At 46.6% G+C, this 22,644-nt stretch overlaps 1 protein-coding gene across 1 annotated transcript in view; it reads right to left on the bottom strand.

The window, feature by feature from the left end:
- CA12 (carbonic anhydrase 12) overlaps window positions 1–22,644 on the bottom strand; it is a 65,984-nt gene that overhangs the window by 23,243 nt on the left and 20,097 nt on the right. The window lies entirely within an intron of this gene.

Raw genomic sequence — 22,644 nt, 5'->3', positions numbered from 1 at the left:
CAACACTAGAGACCCTGCTGGCCCAACTTGCATTCTAGGGGCTGGAAAAATTGGTGTCTGACTGACTACAGCTCCAGGTAGGTCTCTGAGGCTAATGGGTTTACAGGTATGATCTTCCTGAGAGAAAACCCGAGAGCAGTGGTCCCTAACCTTTTCTGGGCCACGGACCGGTTTAATGTCAGAAAATATTTTCACGGACCGGCCTTTAGTGTGGGACGGATAAATATATCACGTGACCGAGACAAGCGTCAAGAGTGAGTCTTAGACGGATGTAACGGAATCTGGTCATTTTTAAAGAATAAAACATTGTTCAGACTTAAATATAAATAAAATGGAAATAATGTAAGTTAGTGCTTCTTTCTCTGCAGACCGGTACCAAATGGCCCACGGACTGGTACCGGTCCGCGGCCTGGGGGTTGGGGACCACTGCTCTAGAGGACATTGACTCCTGATACTCACATCCTAGGACAAGTATAGAACCCAACCTGATAGGGATACTTGAAAAATATCAAGTCATCATGAGCCAGGAATGACAGAGCAAAGTGCAAGGTTTACACTGAGAAGAAGTATGACAATACTATAAACTAATTATTACAATGTGACAAACTATCAGTGAGGGGGAACAGACTTAAAAAATAAACCCCCCAGATCTCAGGCTTCTTGGTAACTGCCAGGTAATCGTCGTTCCTCTGGAAATGGAAAACAATCCAATCCCGCATTCAGATAAACTTTCTTACTCTCATAGGGAAAAGTCTTTAAAGAATGTAAAGCTATGTTTAAAAGATTATCTCCCATGGTAATTAAGCAGATTTTCAGGCTGAGGTTTCTCCAGAAAGGCAAATAACCGGCACATCGTGGCTCATGGGAGGAGAACGGTGGTGGCCTGGCTCTCTTGGAGCTGGGAACCAAGCCTTCTGGGGTCCACTCATCAGCATTTCAGCCTGTTATTTCTGTGTTTATAACACCTTCAGAGAGGGTGTTAACTAGAGCAGAGGCAGAAGGAACACCACTTCTTCTGGGAACCCTTCCATAGACAACAGCACCATTCCACAAGAATGTAAGTGTGTTTATGGCAGGCCCACAAAATCCTGATTTCCTGCACTTTGTTCACTAAATAGGGGACCTCACCTGAAAGTGGGGAGAGTCAGAAGCCAAACTTGGTGCCCATGTGCAGTTGGAATGCTGAGAGGACTTGGTCCTAGGTCCAGATGCAGGCAGTAGACCGGGCAAGTTTTTCAGGCTGTCCGACCTTTGGATTTACCTTTTCAGAAATGTTAGAGCTTCAAGGGATTTCAGAATCTCCAGTCCAACCTCTCACTGGACCCCAGTTTTCTCACTTGCACATGTCAGATTTTCCACTGGACTATACTGTTTTTATATGCAAGGCCTCTAAGTCCTGGACTCAAAGCAAATCAACTATACCACGATGGTGACTGGGGGAGAAGACGAGGAAGACAGTTGTTCAGCTCAGGGCAAAACCAAAATCTTTAGGGACGGGAGGGAGCAGAGATAAAGCAATCCTGGGGTGTCATGCACACCTGAGGGGTTAGGAAGGTCTGGGTGGTAAGCCTTCCAGAGCAATGCTGCCGGCCTCTTCTCTGCTCACTACGCCGCCTGGGCACAAGGTCAGGGTGGCGGAAGCTGCCAGATGGGCATGAATGGAACTTCTCAGGAAGTAAAGAGGCTCTGAGAGATTTCTCCGTGCACACAACCAGAGGGCACTAGGTGAGGACTTTCTTTCCCCAGAACAGTGGTTCCAGAAGGCTTCATGAAGGAACATTTTAGTGATAGCTAAGCCAAGAGCTCCTTGGGGACTGTGACATCTCATTTTCATCTCTGCGAACTCATGTTATGGTTGGGGGTCACAGGAAACATTTTCCCAAAGAATGAAAGATCTCAGAGAACAGAGAGCTTGGGAAAAGTTATTAGGAAGAATTTTTCTATTATTTTGTCCCAAATGCTCTTTTTTTTTGGTGTTAGGCTGAATTAGGTATTTGGAGACAGGAGAGATTAAGGTTATAAAAGGCAATAGAGTCAGTGGTGGCAAAACCTTCTAGGAAAGAGAGGCAGCTTTATTGGACTGGGAGAGTCCAGAGAATGAGATTCCGGCACCAGGGGTCCGTGACCTCTAACAGGTCACATTCCCTGCCCGAGTCTCCTCTGCCCTTCGTACAAATGAGAGGATTGGACACTATGTTCTAGAATGTCCCTTCTGGCTCTTAAGCTCTAAGATTTATTAAGATTACTAGAACTAAGCGACTTCACCCTCTGAATCAGGTGAGTTTGAACGGGTTGGAGAGGGTTGCTCATGCCAAGGCAGCTCCTGGGCATGTGACCAAGTGCCTAGTGAGAACCAGCTAGGGGACTGAGGGCACAGGGTGCCGCTGCTCCTGGGCTGGCTGGAGAGGGACAGCGTCTGCATCAGGAACCTGCCGTGGGTCTCGTCTGCCATCCACAGGGGTACTCATCTTTAAGCGCAGTCACAGGCCCTCAGGTGAGAGGGTCTGAAAGCCTTTTCTACTGTGGCTGCTGATGCTTCTTTATTATTGTTGTTACTATTTTAGTGGTCTAGGTCCTTACAATGCTACAGTGTCAGCAAGGCAAGAGTTGCCTCATTTTATAGATGACAAATTGAGATGAGCCAATTTGCCCAAAGTTAGACTGGCTAAGTTACCTGGCCTGAGTCACAGGACTTGTGGCTCTTCTGCTTCAGTATTTATTTTATTTATTTTTTACAGAGAGAGTGAAAGTCAGAGAGAGGGATAGATAGGGACAGACAGACAGGAACACAGAGAGATGAGAAGCATCAATCATCAGTTTTTCGTTGCGACACCTTAGTTGTTCATTGATTGCTTTCTCATATGTGCCTTGACTGTGGGCCTTCAGCAGACCGAGTAACCCCTTGCTCGAGCCAGCGATCCTGAGTCCAAGCTGGTGAGTTTTGCTCAAACCAGATGAGCCTGCGCTCAAGCTGGCAAGTTCGGGGTCTCGAACCTGGGTCCTCTGCATCGCAGTCCGACACTCTATCCACTGCGCCACCGCCTGGTCGGTGCTTCAGTATTTACCCAGGAGATTTGTGCACCTGTCTCCTTCGTCTTCTGCACTATCCTTGAAGGCAAGAACCATGTCTCATTCATCCCTGCCTTGTCCACAATGCCTGGCACAGAGCAGGCCCTCACATGTTTTCTCATGCTAATTTAATGCTTGTTTGTCCCCAGGAAAGCACACACCTATATTAATCTCCTAGCCTCTCATTCCTCGATATGATATTTTTTCCCTCAAAAAAAAAGAAAAGGAAAATAGTGTTACTTCTTTAAGTTCAAAGTTTACCCTCCTCGCTTTCCAGATTATACACATGAGGATTTGTTCTGTCTGGGACCACTCATTAAAAAAGAAATCTGGGCCCTGGACGGTTGGCTCAGTGGTAGAGTGTCTGCCCAGCATGTGCAAGTCCTGGGTATGATTCCCAGCCAGGGCACACAGGAGAAGCGCCCATCTGCTTCTCCACTCCTCCCCATCTCCTTCCTTTCTATCTCTCTTCCCCTCCCACAGCCAAGGCTCCATTGGAGCAAAGTTGTCCCAGGCGCTGAGGACAGCTCCATGGCCTCTGCCTCAGGTGCTAGAATGGCTCCTGCTGCAACAGAGCAACACCCAGATGGGTAAAGCATTGCTCCCTGGTGGACATGCTGGGTGGATCCCAGTTGGGCGCATGCGGGAGTCTATCTGACTGCCTCCCCGCTTCTAACTTTGGAAAAATACAAAAAAAAAAAAAAAAAAAAAAGAAAAGAAAAGAAAAGAAAGAAAAAAAAATCTGGTGGCTGCCACTGTAGCCTGGGGGATGGCCTGCCAAGTATGGGGCATTATGCCAGTTCATAAAACCCTCCACCAGCGGATGATGGCTGGTGTTCCCTTCTTGCATGGCTGGGCCATGGTCAGAGCAGCCTCCATCTTTGTGGCTTGTAAGTGAGGAAGAAAGATGCCACGTGGGAGGGCACCAGAACAACCAGTACCAGGGTGGCAGCAAGATGCCTATTGGCCCCCACACTCTGCCTGGGCAATGGGCGACGTGCTACCATGGTAACCCTGCCTCTTCACTGGTGGCTGCAGTCCAGGCTGTCGTATTTCAATCCAGTCTCAGCTCTCACCCTCATGCCACGTGCTGTCCTGTCAGAACACCTTCCTGGGGACCAACTCTTCCAAAAGAAGCATCGGTTTCCAGCTACCTAAAAATGTGACTTTCCTCTTGAGTTTTGACTTTGCCTCTTCAGTTGGTTGGATTCCTTCCCTGATTGTGATAAAGGAGATCATGTATATCTCCCAGTTTGTTTTTCCACATGAAAGCAAGGCATTATTTCTTTCCAGTTCATGAATTTTTCTGCTTTAGGCAAAACAGACATGGGCTGAATTTCTGTTTTGAAATGTAACAAGAGATAAATGTGGCACAGCTCAGAATGCCTCTTGTGATTTCTGATTGGGAACGATACATATAAGCCCTAGGATGCAAGACGTGCATTGCCTGAGGCCCACAACTTTTGTGGGGAAAATTTCCCATCCACACAACAGTAGGGAGAAGAGCAAATGAACCCCACGGCCCCCAGCTTCACCAGCTACCACTCCGCAGCCAAGCCAGTGTTGCCTGTGCCGCACCCACGCTCCCCCGGCCCTGGATAATTCTGAAATAAATCCAAACACATGTCATCTGAACAAATTTCAGTATGTCTCTCCAAAGCATAAGGACTCAAACCATAATACCATTACTACATCTAAAAAGTAAACAATTAATTCCTTAATAGTATCAAGTCCAGGCAGAATTTTAAAATTTTACAACTATCTCATAACTTTTTCATGGCTTATTTGTAAAATTCAGGATTCAAATAAGGTCCACATATAGCAGTTTGTTGATGTGTTAGGGCCTAGATCTCAATTTAACTGGGCAATGACTCATCAGAGAACAATTGAACCCACTCTCTCAAGACTCAAAATCTCAGCGCTGCCTGGCTCAGTCCATTCTTTGTCCTCATTCAGTCATGGAGTCTAGTTTCCTTCTCCCCCAGCACCTCCACTGCCCCTGAGAGGCCCTCGCCACATCACACGGCAAAGGCTCCCCGCAGGGCCCCTGCCTCGGCCCTTCCTGTTAGCTGGCTGCCAGGATCCTTTCCTCTAACCCAGTTTAACCAGGTGTGGCCCTGCCCCTGTGGCAGCGCCCTGTCCCTCCATTCCCTTTCTCTTGCATATGCCCTGCCCCACCTCAGTGAAACAAAGCAGAACCAGAGCCATCTTGCACGGCCTAAAACGCCTCAGCCTGCCAGGCCTGCAGCGGCCCTCCCAGTCAGCCCCCACGCCAGGCCAGCTTCCCCGTCCTCAGAATGTGATATGCCCACCAACCTTCACAGATGTTCTTATGCTAAAGATTTGCATAAAGTGCTTTTTTTTTCCTCTTCAGCTTTCCGAATCTTATCCACTCCTCAAAGTCCAGCTCAAGTCCTGCCAAAGCTACTCCAGGGCTTTCTTCCTGCCCCGAAGGCCTTAGCTAGGCTACAAATACAGTGACTCGACTTGTCATTTACCTGTTTCACCTAGGACTGTTGTCTCCAGACTAGAACATAAACCCATTCCAGTCTAAAACTCCAAGTCTACAAGTTTTAAAGACCTTTCAAAGACTAGAGCCTCTGCTCACATCTCTCCCCCATGTCTGAACACACAGCAGCACTTATGAAACACTTAATGAATTGATTTGAAGGGTTTCTGAAGCTCATTTTCAGAAATCTAGCCATAAAGGGACAAGAGAAGAGTGTTCGCGTACGCGTGTGTGTGCGCACACATGCATTATAGGAAGATGAAGGTAACAGGAACTCTTTGGGTTTTCAATGGAGCGATGTGAGCATATTTCCATGACGAAGGAAAGGGGAGCAGAGAAGGAAGGCGGGCCCAGGAGAAGGAGGGGCTCATTAATGGAGTGTGACCCTGAGAAGAGAGTGAGGGTGGGGACCCAGCCGGCAGAGGTAGAAATGAACTCTGGGCTGAAGGAGGCACTCAGTAAATGTTTGCCGAATAGGTCAGACCAGAACACTGAAGCCTGCCTGGAAAGGAAACCCAGAGGGTGAAATGCCCAGTCAGAAATCCTGGGACCCAGCAAGCCGGCAGAGGTGATCAGAGAGAAGGACTGGCTATGGGAAGACCAGCAGTCTAAGTTTCTCATGTTCCGAGATGTATGCAGCCAGAGCACACCCATGAGCCTAAAAATGTCCATGGGATATTTTAAAAACTGAACTTATATTGGGTTATTAATATACATGTGCCTTGTTTTGAAATTTAATTACAGAAAATTTCAAAGCAGATACAAAAATAAAGAGCATGGTATGATGGCCCCATGTCCCTAACTATTCACGACTAGTTTGATTTCATCTATCCCCCACCTCATCCACTTCCCCTCCAATGGATTACTTTGAAGAAAGAAAAAAAATCTATGTTTGTTTATGTATAACTAAAGAAAAGAGCCCTTAAAAAATAACCACAATATTGTTTTTGCATCTTAAAACTGTTAACAATAATGTCTTAATGTCATCAACTATCCAGTTAGTGTTCACATTTCCCCAATTGTTCCACCAATTTATTTAACAGTTCATTTGACTCAGGGTTCAAATAAGGTCCATGTATTGTGATTCATTAATATGTCTCAAGTTTCTTCTTACCTATACCTCCTCCTTTCATCTCTCTCCAGCATGGGCGTATTTACTCTACCTATGTATGTACAGACTCACTACTTGCCTTGGGCAAATAATTTATGCAAGTAAATGAAGGATAATTTTATTATAACATTTTTTCAGGCATGATAATAGGGATAAGTAAAATTAAAACAATTTTTTTAATTACAATTGACATATAATATTATTAGTTTCAGGTAGTAAAAATTTTATGGGTTGAGTAATTTTTTAACATGACACATTGTAGCACATATTATAATAATAAAAGCACATAATGCCCGGGAGAAAACAAGAACTATGTAATTACCCATTCATTCTGATTACTCTTTCTCACTGACTGTGCATCCTGTGTGCTCAAGAATAATATATAAAAAATGTTAATAAAAGTAAAATTTTCATTTTTATTTGTTTATAACTTGAACTGTATTGATGAGTCTGGACCTCAAAAAAAAAAAGAGTACATTCATTATCCTATTTTGAGTTGGTTTTTTGGACACTTTTAAGTCCTTTAGATCTACCTGCTGCCACGGACATTCCTTGGTGGTCCTACTCTTTGAGGTGGAGCCCCTCAGCGTCCAGGTAAATGCAAGCAGCTGCCTGGGAGTCAGTCCTGGCCACTTGCTCCAGGGCATGGCACTTTGGACTGGCTACCGAACACAGTCAGGTCAAAACTTACTCCAACAGATAAACTTAGAGTGGCAAGGGTTATACATTCTGGATGTTGACATACCTTTAGTCAAAGTTTCAGTACAGTAAAACCTTAGGTCAGCCCTCAAAGTTTGTAACATGATCTGATTATAGTAAAAATGTAACTCGTCCTGGCATGTGTATTTAGATGAAAGTGATCACAGCTTGTGTCTCAAATTTGAATATACATTTAATGAGATAGATTACATTTGCAATAAAAATGAGTATTCAAATGCTCAGTAAAGGAGAAAATTGCTAAACACCCTCCTTGGAGTGCTATTTAATTTTGAAGTTAATCTATTCATTTTTTCAGTAAATGTGCCTACTATGTGCCAGACACTGTACTAGGTATTGCAGACACAATGGAGAACACAACAGATCTGATCTCTGTCCTCATAGAGCTTATAGTCCAGTGGAAGAGATTGATAGTAAGTTAAAAATAAGCAAACTAACATATAAATACAGCTAGTGCTCGACTTATGACCACAACTGGTTCCAACAGACCAGTCGTAACACGATTTGGTCGTAAGTTGAATAGACTATAGACTATATGTACAGTACTGTGAAATGATGTTATAAAAATCTTTAAGTCATGCCTAGCGTGCGGAGGACCCGGGTTCGATTCCTGGCCAGGGCACACAGGAGAAGCGCCCATTTGCTTCTCCACCCCTCCGCCGCGCTTTCCTCTCTGTCTCTCTCTTCCCCTCCCGCAGCCAAGACTCCATTGGAGCAAAGATGGCCCGGGCGCTGGGGATGGCTCTGTGGCCTCTGCCTCAGGCGCTAGAGTGGCTCTGGTCGCAACATGGCGACGCCCAGGATGGGCAGAGCATCGCCCCCTGGTGGGCAGAGGTTCGCCCCATGGTGGGTGTGCCGGGTGGATCCCGGTTGGGCGCATGCGGGAGTCTGTCTGACTGTCTCTCCCTGTTTCCAGCTTCAGAAAAATGAAAAAAACAAAACAAAAACAAACAAAAATCTTTAAGTCATATTTTATCATAATTTTCTTTCATTATTGTTATATATCATAATTTTCTTTGTTAATTTTATGCCATTTGTATCATCTCTACACCATTTTGTTTCTTATTTTTACATTCGTCAGGTTTAAGTAAAACACTACATTACCAGTATAACTGGTTTCATATTTGCAAAGACAATTTCCTCTTGGTAGACATCTTGGGAGGGGTTTGATGAAAAATATCCAAGACACAAAACACAAATTGCTGTACCAAGTCTGGGATAACAGTTGAAATGGTGCACGTGGAGATGGTAGTGCTGCCGGAAGCTGGTCTGCACTGTCGAACGCCCAGCTGGGCAACGCTTGCGCTGCCAGACGCGGAGCAGTCATGGCTAGCGATTGTGGTTGTAAAGTCAAATAGTCATAAGTTGCATAGGTTGTAAGTCGATCAATATTTGTAAAATTATCTAGTCAGCAACAGTGCAGGCAGGCTTCTCAGAGGACGTGCCATTCAAGTTGAGACTTAAAGGATGGGACTGAGCCATGAGTAAAACCTAACAGAGAGCACAGCATGCTCAGAGGCCCTGCAGCAGCAGGGTGCTTGTATATTTTGTGTGTATGTGATGTAAAGACTCAGAAAGAACACAGGATTCATCTGGCTTCCCCTTGGCTAGGCTGGGCACTGCCCTATGACAAGGCTGAGCAGGAATCATTCAGCACCTGCTCATGTAACCTCCGCTATCTGTTAGGTCATCCTTTCAGGGGGCTGGAACCCACTATTCTCTGGGGGTCATCCATCAGTCATGGTCCTGTGGCTGGGACCACAGAGAAAACGGCTCAGCCACAGGACCCCACTCACAGGGGAAGGCAGCCTCCATGTCCTCTCTCAATCCATTTCAATACAACTCCCCAGAATGTTGTTGGGATGTGGAGGCCACATTTTCAAAATAGATTTACTGTGTTCTTTATATCTCCTGAAGCACACTCTGGAGTTGATTAAACTATATACAGCTTCTCGTAGAAGTCCAGTGGGCTTCAGCCTGTCAGTAGTATGGAGTTTCCAGAGCGTCCACTGTGGCTGGATTCTGACCACCCACCCCACTCCCGCAGAAGGCCACATTCTGCTGACTCTGCCTGTTTTCCTGCCGGCCCAGTGGAAAAGCATCGCCATAAAGCCCATGATCCTGCCCAGAAGGAAAGGAGGGTAGCAGGGGTGTGGGTTAATGATTGCTGGATGAAGTTTTATGATTTTGTTATAAACAAACAGAAGCCAAGGAATCAAACTGGTGTTGAAACATTTCCCGTGTCAATGTTACAAATGAATCAGAGCCGGGGCAGTGAGCAAGGGCTCCAGGGTCAGGTTACTTATTACTGACAAAGCTTCAAGCAGGACTGCCCCAGCAGGCTCACTCCTCCTTGGATTTTATGTTATAGATCAATACAAGTAGAAAAGTTTTCTAAAGATGCTTTAATCCATACTTTAGATCAAACTTTTCTCTCTCTTTTTGTGATAGAGACAGAGAGAAAGACAGATAGGGACAGACAGACAGGAAGGGAGAGATGAGAAGCATCAATCCTTTGTTGAAGCTCCTTAGTTGTTCACTGATTGCTTTCTCATATGTGCCTTGACCGGGGAGCTATTGCAGAGCTAGTGACCCCTTACTCAAGCCAGCGACCTTGGGTGCAAGCCAATGATCTTGGGCTCAAGCCAGTGACCCCATACTCAAGATAGTGAGCCTGCACTCAAGCTGGTGACCTCAGGGTTTCGAACCTGGGTCCTCCACGTCCCAGTCCAATGCTCTATCCACGTGCCATCACCTGATCAGGCAAACTTTTTTCTTTCTTATGTCAGTTTTTGTCTGGGTCAGCTTGAGAAGGAGGACTGAGACTAGGATTGGATAAATCCTCCCAAGCCACTCTTGGCATCATTTCTGGTTTAGCCACGGCAGAGGGGGCCTGTTGTACAGGCTGGAAGTGAGAAGGCGGCTGCTGAAGACTGGGGCTGTCAACTTAACTCTGCGAGCCCCTGGCAAGTCCTTCCTCTCCACCTTACCATGTCTAGAGGGCCCTCCCTGTCCTATAATCTGTTGGCAGTACTGCTGGGGTGGAGGGGAGAGGAGAGGTGGAGGGAGTGGGGTGAAGAAGAGGGGACTCTGCCAGGTTCTCTCTGGAGGGAAGGTTTTTATAGGGGGGAGGGTGGGACCTAGAGGCTGCCAAAGGTAGATGGGTAACAACTGCTTGCTTCTGCTCCTGCGTCTCTGCCACCCTCTTAAAGAGTGTTTACTGGGGAGAGTTCTGCCCTCCCTCCGGGCCTCCCTGCACCTGCTCTCACCTCCACATTGTGTTGCAGCGATGCTGAGCTGCTGGCATTATTCAGACACACCAAGCTGCTTCCCGTCTCCATCCCCGGAAAAGCCCTCTCCCTGCCCGCCTCACCCCTGAAGGCAGGACAGGTGTTTCCCTCTCCTCCATGCTCCTGTAGAGCCCTTTGCATTTCTCTTTCCTAGCAGCACCTACACTTGTCAAAATAAGATTTTAGATCTTTTACTCCAGTAGACCAGAAGCTCCCCAAGTGCAGTCCCTGGATAAGCATCATCATCATCATCATCATCACCTGGGAACTGACTTGAAATGCAGGTTCTCGGGCCCTACCCCAGACCTGCGAGTCAGACACTCTGGAGGTGGCCCCGGGCATCTGTCACTGAACAAGCCCTCCAGGTGATTCTGGTGCTTGATGAATGCTGAGAACAACGGCACGAGGCTCTCAGCTCATTCATTCCTGTGTACCCGACTCCTCCCACTGAGCCTGGCAGACTGAAGTGTTCAGCAAATGGCTCTTGAACAATAAACAACAAACTACTAATAAGTTAGACAAGTTTCTAAAGTGGTAAGGAAACAGCCTAACCTGAAGAATGAAACCCAGCCAGACCTGGGTCACCAGCCAGGGCTCAATACATATTATTCCCTTTGATCTTCTCTGGCTCATTTTCAGAGGAAGCATGATGGATGTGAACGTGCCAAGTCCACAGTCAAGCCGGCTGTCCTGCTCTATCCTCTTTAAAAACATGGCTACTCATTGTTGACCATGGGAACATACCCTCCTTTTCTTTTTCTTTTTTTTTTTTTTTTTTTTTTTTTTGTATTTTTCTGAAGCTGGAAACGGGGAGAGACAGTCAGACAGACTCCCGCATGCGCCCGACCGGGATCCACCCAGCATGCCCACCAGAGGCGACGCTCTGCCCACCAGGGGGCAATGCTCTGCCCCTCTGGGGCGTCTCTCTGCCACAACCAGAGCCACTCTAGCGCCTGGGGCAGAGGCCAAGGAGCCATCCCCAGCACCCGGGCCATCTTTGCTCCAATGGAGCCTTGGCTGCGGGAGGGGAAGAGAGAGACAGAGAGGAAGGAGGGGTTGGGGGTGGAGAAGCAAATGGGCGCTTCTCCTATGTGCCCTGGCCGGGAATCGAACCCGGGTCCCCCGCACACCAGGCCAACGCTCTACCGCTGAGCCAACCGGCCAGGGCCATACCCTCCTTTTCTAAACCTGTTTTCTTGGCTCATTTCATCTTTTTTTTGTGTGTGTGTGGTAACAGTATTTACTACTTTAACCATTTTTTTTTTTACTTTAACCATTTTTTTTTTACTTTAACCATTTTTAAGTGAGTTCAGTGGCATTAAGTACATTTATAGTGTTGTGGAACCAGAACCACTATCCATTTCCAGAACTTTTTCCATCATCCCAAACAGATATTCCCCGTGGGAATATAAAATAGTACAACCACTGTGAAAAGTTTGGTGCTTCTTTAAAAAGTTAAACATGCAATTATCATGTGATTCAGCAACTCTACTAGGTATAGACTCAAAGGAATTGAAAGTGGGGACTCAAACAAATACCCGTACACCAATATTCATAGCAGAATTATTCATAACAGCCCAAAGGTGGAAGTAACCCAAGTGCCCGTTGACATGTGAGTAGGTAAACAAAATGGGGTATAGGCATACAATAGAATATATTTGATCATAAAAAGTTTCATCTCAGTTTAATGAACAAGTTCTTTCCCAAGAATCTAACCCACTAGATGTAGAGTCAAGTTAAGTCTCTGTATTTTCACAGCACAGAACCAACCTTCTGCTGGATGCTCAATAAACTCTCATTGGTTGAGGAAAACTTTCTGTAAAATACTTGGTCTAGACTCTGAAGAGTGGTTGTCAAACTTGAGTGTGCATTAAAATTCCCCGGGGTGGCTTGCTTGTTAAAAGCTGAATCACTGTGCCCTACCCACAGAATGCCAAATTCGGCAACTTTAGGGTGTGTAGAGGCCCTGAATAGGAAAATAAAACAGGGACAGAGGCAAAGGCCACAGTAACTTTACTGACAAAAGTACTGAACATGGTACTATGCTGAATGCAGCACAATAGGGATAGAATTAGCAATTCTGATTAATCAATAGATGGGGACATTTGAGCTACTTCGCTTGCCCTTTAATCTGCTCTAAAGAAGTTCCACTTCCTGACTTGTCATTCTCTTCTCCTCATTCTCTTCTCTGCTTCCTTACTTCCTCATTTGTCCCTGCTTTTATTTTATGTATATCAGTAAATACCCGTAAGGACTGGGGGTCAGGGCTGTCTCACGAAACCTGTATGGGGGATCGTGAGGCGGTCTCTCCTAGGTCCCTCGGTGCACACCATGTGGTCTCTGAGTAGTCATTATCTCCGTGACAAGGGCGGAGCCGAAAAAAATCTGCATTTCTGACACATTTCCAGTGAGGCAAATGCTACTGGTCTGGGACCACACTTTGAGACCCATGGGTCTAGAGCAGTACCCTATTTCCTCATGTCTAAGACACACCTTTTTCTGAAAAAATTTGGGGCCTAAAAATTGGGTGCGTCTTTATATAGTGGTAGTGGCATTTCAAATGCCATAGATGGAACTGAGGACGAGTCATCAGACACAGATGAGGACAAGCTAATGGATGGGAGTTTTGACAGGTGATGAGGAGTTGTATGAATTTTATGATGAATAAAACTTGAGTTCAATAACTTTAGGTAATACATTAAAAAAAAAATTTCGGAGCCCTGGCCAGTTGGCTCAGTGGTAGAACGTTGGCTTGGCGTTCAGGAGTTCCAGGTTTGAATCCCGGCCAGGGCACACAGGAGAAGCGCCCATCTGCTTCTCCACCCCTCCCCGTCTCCTTCCTCTCTGTCTCTCTCTTCCCCTCCCGCAGCCAAGGCTCCATAGGAGCAAAGTTGGCCCAGGCGCTGAGGATGGCTCTATGGCCTCTGCCTCAGGTGCTAGAGTGGCTCTGGTCGCAACAGAGCAACGCCCCAGATGGGCAGAGCATCGCCCTCTGGTGGGCATGCCGGGTGGATCCCGGTGGGGTGCGTGCAGGAATCTGTCTGATTGCCTCCCTGTTTCCAGCTTCAGAAAAATACAAAAAAAAAAAAAAAAAAAAAAAATTCGGGCCTCAAAATTAAGATGCATCTTGTACATGGGGAAATACGGTATTTCTCAATCCTGGGTGCATACTGGAATCTCCAAAAGCTTCTAACTTTGCTCCTGACCCAGGGCCTGAGAGCAGGTTTAATTGGCCTTAGGTGGGGTCCAGATACAGAAGGCTTTAAAAAGCTGCCCAGGTGATTCTAATATGCAGCCAAAGTAAAGAGAAGCTGGTGGAAAGCCCTTCTCAGCAGGTCGGCAGCTTCGTGGCTGGAACCAGGGCTTGTTTCTCTCCAGTGTCAGGTAAGATTGCTTTTTTTTCCAAAAAAAAAAAAAATTTACAGTTGACACTTGAAAACTTGGGAGTTAGGGGAACCAACACTGCCCCCTAGTACCCTATGCAGTTGAAATAACTTTTCAACTTGTATAACTTTTAACTTCCCTGAAACTTCAGTTACCCCTCGGTATCCTCAGGAGATTAGTTCCAGAACACCCCTTCCCCAGCCCAGTGTGTTTTTATCAGAAAAAATCCACATATAAGTGGATCTGGGCAGTTCAAACCTGTGTTGTTCAAGGGTCAACTGTAATTAATTTTTACTGTGGCAAAATATATACAACACAAATTGACCACTGGTGATATTCACAGGGCTGTGCAGCCATCACCACTGTCTAGCTCTAGAATATGTCCATCACCCCAGAGGAAGCCCCATACCCACTAAGCAGTCTTTTCCCATTTCCCTTCTTCCCCCCAGCCCCCGGCAACCACTCATCTCCTTTCTTTTTTTTTTTTTTTCTTTTCAATTTAGAGAGGAGAGAGACAGAGACAGAGAGAGGAGAGAGAGACAGAGAGAGAAGGGGGGAGGAGCTGGAAGCATCAACTCCCATATGTGCCTTGACCAGGCAAGCCCAGGGTTTCAAACTGGCGACCTCAGCATTTCCAGGTCGACACTTTATCCACTGCGCCACCACAGGTCAGGCTCATCTCCTTTCTGTCTCTAAGGATTTGCCTATTATGTGTATTTCATTTAGATGGAATCGTAGTTTGTGTCTGGCTTCTTTCATCTGGTATATATAACAAGGTTCATCGTGCAGTAGCATGTATCAGTGCTTCATTCCCTTTTATGGCTGAGTAATCCCATTGAATGGATATACCAGTATTTGTTTGTCCCCTTAAGGGTTGCTTTTTATTATAGTTTACATATTTGACTCTGGTTAAATTGCTATTCTCTTCTGTAAAATGGTTGTTGACTGAGATTAAGCATTGGCATTTGTCCTGTGTGGGTTTCAGAAAATAAGCCAGGGACAGAGCTGGCATGAAAGGAACAGGGAGGAAATAAGGAAATAAGACTCTAGGGGTTGATGAGGCTATTGTTTGTAACAGGCTCCTGCATGAAAAGGGAAATCTTCAGGTAGCAATGATAATAGGCCCTGGTTGGGTAGCTCAGTTGGTTGGCGTGTTGTCCTGAAATGCCAAGGTTACAGGTTTGATCCCCAGCCAGGGCACATACAAGAATCAACCAATGAATGCATAAATAAGTGGAACAACAAATTGATTTTTCTCTCTCTTGTTCTCTCTCTCAAATCAGTTAAAAAAATAATGATAATAAAAGCATCTTCTGTACAAGGTGATGTAGTAATGTTCTCTGACACTAAAAGGAACTTGGTGGGAGAACGAATAATGTGGACAGAGGCAGCCTAGTGACAGTCTCTTTCCCTGGCAAAGAGAGATTTGAAATTGTCACAGGTGCTTTTAATCGTTGGCATAGCTGCCTTTTCTGGCTGACATATCTTCCCTTCCCATCCACTTTCTCAGCACTCATCCTCGTTGACAGTGTAAGGCTGGCTGTGGCCATGAGGAAGCCGTGACTGGATCGGGCAGTTAATATGTCAGGGACGAACCCAGTTATCTAAGCTGAACGTGGCCCTGAACAAATGATTTAGTTGTGGACTTTTGCTACTTATTTACTAGGACGAGTAGCTGCCTTCCTCTGCTCTGATTTCTCCCCTCCTCTTTGCAGCCGAGCATCTTACAAGAGCCTACACTGCTCACTTCTGCATCTTTTCTTCCCATTCAATCTCGCTGTCCGGGATGCTGACTCCCCAGCTCATGTCCCACTGAATTCAAATAGGCTCTTCAGCCCTGTGTTTCTTGCAGCCCTTGGCCACGGTACCTCTTCCCCAACCCCTTCATTTCTGAAACCTCTCCTGGTTTCTGGGGACATGGCTTTGTCTGAGTTGTTCTACCATTTTTTCTAACCCTTCTAAGCTCTCTGTAGCTACCTGTCCCTCAGTGTCAGCTGTCCTGAGGTTTTGTCCTTGGCTCACACACATTCCCCTGGCATAGTCCCCTCCCTTCCCATGGCTTCAACACCACCTCTGCCCTGCCACGGTTTCCTCCTGAGCTCTAGACCAGTTAGTGCCTACTGGATGCCTCCACTAGTTAGTATGCAGACTCCTGACATCCGACATGGCTGGAGGGAGAGGCAGACAGGCAAACAAATAATTTCTTTTTTTCTGAAGTTGGAAACGGGGAGGCAGTCAGACAGACTCCCACATGCGCCCGACCGGAATCCACCCGGCATACCCACCAGGGGGCGATGCTCTGCCCATCTGGGGCGTTGCTCTGTAGCAACCAGAGCCATTCTAGCGCCTGAGGCAGAGGCCACAGAGCCATCCTCAGCACCCAGGCCAACTTTGCTCCAATGGAGCCTTGGCTGTGGGAGGGGAAAAGAGAGACAGAGAGAAGGAGAGGGGGAGGGGTGGAGAAGCAGATGGGCGCTTCTCCTGTGTGCCCTGGCCGGGAATCGAACCCGGGACTCCTGCATGCCAGGCTGATGCTCTACCACTGAGCCAACTGGCCAGGGCTAATAATTTTTTAAAATATGCAAACTCACCATCTTTTCTTCTCACTCACCTCCCTCCAAAACCTTCTCCAACTCCTTCAACATTCTCTGTGTCAGCGGATGGTCCCACCCACCACACCAAAAGCCTGGAATCGTTATCGACTCTTTCTTTTCCTCTCCTTTGCCCCCACTTCTAGGCACAGAGACATAACAATTTTACTCTTTTTTCATTTTAAGTAAACAGGAAAATTATAAGAATAGCACAATGAATTCTCATTACTCTTCATGTAAAATCACCAGTTGTTAACATTTTGCCACACCTGCTTTATTACCCTCTCTCTATATACATATATGCATGTGTTATTATTGTTATTTCTGAGCCCTCTGAGAGAAAGTCACAGACATCATGCCCTGTCATACTTAAATACTTCAGTATCCATTTCCTGATAACAAGGACATATTCTTAAAAATCACAATATAATTATCAAAGTCAGGAAATTTAACAATTAATACAATACTGTTATATACAATCAGTATTGAAATGTCTACACCCAGTATCAAAGGATCTTCCCACAGATTACCTATTATTTATAAAGGGGGAAATGGTACCATTTAAATGGAGAAAGCGAACAGACATCAATATTATGACCAGTAATGGGACAAGTGGCATCAAATGTCTCCTGATGTAATGCATGGCGAAGAACACATTATTTCTGTGGGATTCATGCCAAAATGTACAACCTGAATCTCACACCAGATAAATCCAAGCTGAGGGACAGTCTATCGGCTATCTGGTCCGTACGCCTCAGAACTATCAAGGGCCTGAGGGATCTAAAGAGACACCCAAATAAATGCAACAGGCTATCTAGACTGATTCCTGGATCAGAAAAAAAAATGCTATCAAGGACCATATAGAGTTAAAAAACAAACAAAATGGCCCTGGCTAGTGGGCTCTGGTAGAATGTCGGCCCAACGTGTCGATGTTCCAGGTTTGATTCCCGGGGCAGACAAAAGCGACCATCTGCTTCTCCAGCTCTCCTCCCTTCTCTTTCTCTCTGTATATATATATTTCTCTCTCTCTCTCTCTCTCTCTCTCTCTCTCTCTCTCTCTCTCTCTCTCTCCCTGCCTCCCTCCCTCCCTCCCCCAGTCATGGCTCAGTTGAAGCAAGTTGGCTCCAGGAGCTGAGGGTGGCTCCATGACCTCACTTCAGGTGCTAAAATATTTTGGTTGCTGAGCAACGGAGCAATGGCCCCAGATGGGCAAAGCATCACCCCATAGTAGGCTTGCCGGGTGGATCCCGGTTGGGGTGCATGCAGGAGTCTCTCTGCCTCCCTGCTTCTCACTTAAGAAAAATAAAACAAACAAACAAACAGAAAACTTGGCCTTCATTTGTCCTTCCCAGCACAGCCCTGTTCAGACCCATAGCTCCCTATCTATCCTCTCAGTAGTCTTGTTTCTCCAGGCCTCCCTCACATCCCTCTGCCCTCCACACGCATGTACACCAAATCAAGACATTTCATTGCTGAAAGTTTTTCAGTGGCCCCTTAAGCCTTCAGGATTAACCCAAGGTCTGAAGTGCAGCCCCCTAGATCCTCATGATGCCAGCCTCCTTTCACCTGTCAAAAACTGGGAGGTGGCCCTGGCCAGTTGGCTCAGTGGTAGAGCATCGGCCTGGCATGCGGAAGTCCCGGGTTTGATTCCCGGCCAGGGCACACAGGAGAAGCGCCCATCTGCTTCTCCACCCCTCCCCCTCTCCTTCCTCTCTGTCTCTCTCTTCCCCTCCCGCAGCCGAGGCTCCATTGGAGCAAAGATGGCCCAGGTGCTGGGGATGGCTCCTTGGCCTCTGCCCCAGGCGCTAGAGTGGCTCTGGTGGCGACAGAGCGACACCCCGGATGGGCGAAGTGTCACCCCCTGGTGGGCATGCAGGGTGGATCCCGGTTGGGCGCATGCGGGAGTCTGTCTGACTGTCTCTCCCCGTTCCCAGCTTCAGAGAAATACCAAAAAAAAAAAACTGGGAGGTGTGGGGGGTGTCCAAGGCTTCACTCAGATTAACAAATTAGCCCACCACACTTTTGTGTATTGTGGATGCTGGCGAAGACATGAGACTCCTTAGTCAGAGACTAAGGACAGTTTAATATAGTAAGTCCTCACTAAATGTCACTGACAGGTTCTGCAACTTAAAGCAAAACAACATATAACAAAACCAATTTTACCACTGGCTAATTGCTATAAACAAGAGTTTAGTTCTTGCAACATTTCATCAATGTTATAACAAAATGACTTTGAATGAAATGACGTTATTCGAGGACGTCCTGTGCTCATCATGAAGGTCTCAGAGCGACATTTGCGCCTGTTTCCCCAACCTCAATTTCACAGGACCAGGTGACGCTTGCACAGGCAAATTACTCGGCAAGTGGCTGAGGAACTCCAGCTTAGGAAACCTCAATCTTTTAAAGGGAGCAATTAGCAAACCTGCCCAACTTCTGCCTCCAAGGGAGACATTATCTTTATTTTACTGACAGGAAACAAATCTGCTCTCTGCCCTGGCAGGAGACAACATTCTCTCTATCTCATAAGACAGCTTTCTATATAAACATCCTTGAAAAGAGAGTCTGGAACAAAAGCCGGCAGTATCTCTGCTCACACACGTGATGCAACAGGAGACCCAGGGAGCACTGGCCCCCAGCATCCTGACTCTCTAGCTGGGCCGCACACTCTCGCCTGCTTTTTGGACTTCTATTGCCTGCAGTGGGGTGCTGTCCCATCTCTGTAATGCACACATATGAACACACACTCTCTTCTTGCCCTGCTAATTCCTTTGTTTTTCAAGAATCAGCTCCTTAGGCAGGCCTAATAGCCACCCTTGCACCCAAATTGCAGCTTTTTGTATCCATTCTGTGTCCACAGAACCCATGAACTTTATCATATAGCACTTAATTTTATCTGTTGTGATTAACTATTTACATGTCTGCTAGCCCCTCAACCAGCAGCCCACTGAAGGCAAATGCTGTGCTATCCTGTCGCTGATCCCTGCTGACCAGTCCACAAAGGCGATCACTAAGGACGGCTTGACAGAATAAATGAATTAGTGAAAAAAAACTGTTATTTTAAAGCAGCCAGCAGTTCCTTCCCATCACTTGAGGTATAGTAGGATGTAAAAACTGATGAAACTGGAAAACTGGCCTGGGGTTCCTCAGCATTTTCTACATTCTGGGGGAGGGGTCAGAACTTTGTCCTTGGGGAGGGGAGGTGCTACCCACGTTGTAGGAAGGAGCGCTTTGATAAGCCTTCTCAGTTACACAGGCGTGAGGCCAGTAAAGACAAAGGCAGCGACCCGGCGGCAGCAATCCGAATGCCGCGGCTTCAGGCTGGGAGGCTGAGCGTTTTGGTCAGCCGTCCAGTGATACAAACGGAGTGCCTCTTTAACAGATCCATGTCCTTGCAAAGAATGTTGTTTTTCTAAATATAAATTTTATTGTCCTGGACTGGAATGTTGTTGCCACCATACTGTTATTTTAAACTCAGCCAGTGGTTCTCAACAGGAGTGATTTTGTCCATCAGGAGAGTTGCCAATGTCTGGAGACATTTTTGCTACTGGTGTCTACTGGGTAGTGGTTGGAGATGCTACTAAACATCCTATGATGCTCAAGATAGTTCCCCACAACAAAGAATTATCCTGCCCAAGATGTCAATAGTGCATAGGCAGAGAAGCCCTGGACTAGATTATTGTGACTGTGTTGTCTGGACCACGTGTAAGGAAGGAACAGATCACACACACTGTGGAAGAGATTCTTTCCAAAGGAATTGGGTTCTCTTTCTGTCAGTAATCCTGGGGGAGGAAAGAGGTCCGGCCTCAGGGAAGAGGAAGCATAGAAGGACTCCAGGCCAGGAAAGCAAGGCTAGTGCCAACAACATGATACTGGAGGACCCCTGGGAAAAGGGATGGTTGCTGCCCTCAGGGAGTACTAATGACAGAGATATCTGTTTTGGATTTTCCTTTTAGGTTATATTTACTTTTTGTCATTCCAGGACCTCAGTCAAATTTTGTTAAACTCCAAGGCCTACTTAGCATAATGTTGGGTTTTTCTAACCTATCTTTTTAAAAATTTATTTATTCAGTGAGAGGAGGGGAGGCAGAGACAGACTCCTGCATGCATCCTGACCAGGTTCCACCCAGCAAGCCCACTAGGGGTTGATGCTCTGCCCATCTGGGGTGTTGCTCTGTTGCTCTGCAACTGAGCTCTTCTTAGTGCCTGAGGTGGAAACCATGGGGTCATCCTCAGGAGGCCATGTACCCCAGGGCCAACTTGCTCCAATTGAGCCATGGCTGCAGGAGTGGAAGAGAGAGACAGAAGTGAAAGGGCAGAGTGATGGAGAAGCAGGTGGGCACTTCTCCTGTGTGCCCTGACTAGGAATCAAACCCAGGACATCCACATGCCAGGCTGATGCTCTACCACTGAGCCAAACGGCCAGGTCATTAACCTACCATTTAATGAGAACTTATTATGTGCCATGCATCCTTCTGTATCAGAGGTTGGCTAGCATTTCCTGCAAAAGGCCAGAAAATAAATATTTCAGGCTTTGGGAACTATCCACTCTCTGTCACTCCCACCCAGCTCTGCTGTTATAGTGCAAAAGCTGCCATAGAAAATATGCAAGCAGATGAACACAGCTGTGTTTCAAGAAAACCGTTTTTCTTGGTAGACTGGGGACCATAGTTTGGCAACCCCCATTCCATATTAACATGTACTAATTAATTTAATCTGCATACCAACCCAACAACATAGGTACTATGTTCTTATTTAATAGATGAGGTGACTAAAGCCCAGAGAATGAGTAATACGCCCACTCCAGTCAGTAGCCAGGGCTGGGTCTGAGCCTGACAGCTCACGTTCCCCTCCACAGGCTTTGGAGGGTCAGACCGTGGGCAGTGGCAGTGCTTATGAGGTGGTGAGAGGTGACTAGGAGATAAGCCCTGGGCAATTGTCCAGAGCTAGAGGGGAGATGCAGCAACGGAAGGATATATGACCTTGTAAACATCCCCTGGGGAGTCTGGAAATAACATAAAGAAAAGATTGGATAAAAAGACACAAACTTTCTGCAGTTACCCCGGGTGGCACCTGGTCTAAAGTGAAGGCAAGCTGGCCCCTAAGCCAGCCGATGTGACGACCCAATTCTTCACTACCAGCTTTCACAATGAGAAAGTCCTTTCCGATATCTAATCTATAGCACGCTTGCTGTTATTTAAAGATACTTCCTCAGTTTTCCCTTCTAGGGAGAAAACTTGCTTTTTAATGGTTCTTCTCGCACCTGAAGACCGTCAGGCAGGCAGTCTCCTTTCCAGAGAGGCAAGAAGTACAGTGGGAAGGTCATGAAAGGCAGTGAGAAGAGAGCTTTGGAGTCATCTGACCAAGCTGCCAATCACAGCTTGTGACCTTGAACACATCTCTGAGATTTCCCTGAGCTTCACTTGCAGAATGAAAGTGGCACAGGGATGTGGTGAGGAATACACGCGGTAGCAAAGGTCAGATCCAGATGTGAGGAACTTCCAAGACATGCTGGTTCCCAGGCCTTTCTGAACTGAATGGTTTCAACTCTTCCTTTTTTTCTTAGGGGTGTTTTCCAATCCTTTAGAGAAAGTTCGCCCTTTTACCTTGCTGGAAAACAAATCTATGGTTCCCCGCGTCTCCTTTTACTTCTAATGAGAAATGCATGGTAATGCGGTGTTTTGTTTCAGACTGGTTTCCCCTCTGAAATCCTACCAGCCCAGATCAAGTGCCACCTTCTCCCTGGTGCCTTCCCTGGCTCTCAGAGCCAAAAATAAAAGAATAAACCATTCTTTCCTCATGCACTCAAGAAATGTCTCCTGAGCCCCTCCCCTGGGCTGGGCTTTGAGCATCTTACCCGAGCAGCCCCTAGGAGGGTATCACACCCACAGGATGGGCCTTCTGTCCTCTATCTGGATAACTCTCCTTGAGGCTAGAAACGTTCTTGGCTCACCCCTGAACTCCTTGGAGGCCCTA

The sequence above is a fragment of the Saccopteryx leptura genome, chromosome 6 (genome assembly GCF_036850995.1).
Source record: "Saccopteryx leptura isolate mSacLep1 chromosome 6, mSacLep1_pri_phased_curated, whole genome shotgun sequence".
NCBI lineage: Eukaryota > Metazoa > Chordata > Mammalia > Chiroptera > Emballonuridae > Saccopteryx > Saccopteryx leptura.
The sequence above is the reverse complement of the archived record's forward strand: the minus strand, read 5'-3'. Positions and strand labels throughout refer to the sequence as shown.